Here is a 1853-nt window from a genome sequence, read left to right as displayed (position 1 = left end):
CCCCAAGCCTGCACAGAATTTAGTCATTTTATTCATATTTATTTTCTTTTGTCTATTATTAGCATATTTGGTATTGGAGTAATCCAAAAGTAATTGAAAGTAATCCAGTTAAAGTAACCCTACCTATCCCTGGTTATGGCAAATGATATGTTTTTAATTGTGTGTGTTTGTGTGTGTCTGTCTGTCATGGCAGGTCAGCGCGTGTTGTGGCTCTTTGACTCTCACAGTTAAAAATTTCAACTCTTTGTGACAAACTTGTTCGCCACCCCTGACATAGAGTATTAAATAGTGCTACATAAAATACACACTGTAATAAAAATAGGGTAATATGCAAATGTGGGGGTGGGGTTTAACGTGCGCTTTTATTCTCCTGGGTGGAGTTAAAGAGCCTCATGGCACGAGGAAGAAATGATCTCCTCAGTCTGTCCGTGGAACAAGACCGTGACAGCAGTCTTGTCGCTGAAGCTGCTCTTCCGTTTGGAGATGATTCTGTGTAGAGGATGTGATGAATCGTCCATGATTGACCGCAGCTTTTTCAGTGCCCGTCTCTCAGCTACAGTTGTCAGGCTGTCCAGCTCTGTGCCCACAACAGAGCCCGCTTTCCTCTCCAGAATAACGAATTCTGACAATGAATGGCTCCAGAAAAACACTCCTTCCGAACTAGAACACTTACACAGTGTCGCAAACATGACGTAAAAAAAAGAAACACAATTTATCTTACATGTCAACTATCGTGCCCAAAAAGTGATAAACCCCCTCGTCCTCTTTGCAAAAAAAAATATTGCCACTCATCCGCCTAACTTCTACCTCCTCTTTCTCGAACAGAGAAAATAAATAAAACACAACAACAAGAGCAACAACTAACCACTCATCTCCCACCCGCTTTTTAGGTTTTACATTTATGACCTGTTTTTGGTCAGATTTTGCCCCAAGGTTAATTTACAGTGTGCTTAAATTGGAGATCCCCTCTCTCTCAGTCTCTATAAAGTTTAAAAAAAAGATATTTTTTTTAAGAGCACAAGTTATATATTTGTTTCCTCATTATCTGACTCATTTCTCTCTCTGTCTCTCTCTGTCTCTCTCTGTCTCTCTCTCTCTCTCTCTCTCTCTCTCTCTCTCTCTCTCTCTCTCTCTCTCTCTCTCTCTCTCTCTCTCTCTCTCTCTCTCTCTCTCTCTCTCTCTCTCTCTCTCTCTCTCTCTCTCTCTCTCTCTCTCTCTCTCTCTAAAACTATCTGTATAATGACAAAATGTCAAAACAATAACTACATGCAATGTATCCTTAACTAGAATTTTAAGAGAAGGAATTGGCGCAGGTATGACATAGAGGATTTCATACGTAAGCAATTAAACTTAAAGTTACTGCAACTTCTAAACCTCTGCCTGTCAAGGCTCAACTCGGTAGTTCAGGTGGTTAACGGATCCGTGAACCGTGAACTACTAATTTTGGTCAACCTAGACGGATTAAGTGATGTAGCTATTCAATGTATGTTTTCTTCAGCAAAACACAACCATTGTGAGTGTAATAAAATCTAAATATTCCTATAGGTCACACAAAAGCTTGTAATCACTCCCCTACAAACCACAAACGACTATTCTTTCCTAGCTGAGTGCCACGTAAACATTCTCACAGCACATCTGCGGATAAAGACAACTCACACAGGAATCAGCTTGACCTAATCACGTGCTGTCGGCTGTCTCTTGGTCTTTTCTTGGGGAGACAATCTGATTGACTATTTAAAACAGTCCCACCCATCAGCAAGCATACATATATTGGACTGTCAAAAATAGCTGTAAACTCAGTCCACGGGGTGTCCTTTGACTTCTTGTCATCAAGAGGAGAGTCCTGATTACTT

Source organism: Urocampus carinirostris, chromosome 3, assembly GCF_059441175.1.
Source record: "Urocampus carinirostris isolate Australia breed hairy pipefish chromosome 3, RoL_Ucar_1.0, whole genome shotgun sequence".
Classification (NCBI taxonomy): domain Eukaryota; kingdom Metazoa; phylum Chordata; class Actinopteri; order Syngnathiformes; family Syngnathidae; genus Urocampus; species Urocampus carinirostris.
Note: the sequence above shows the minus strand (reverse complement) of the source record.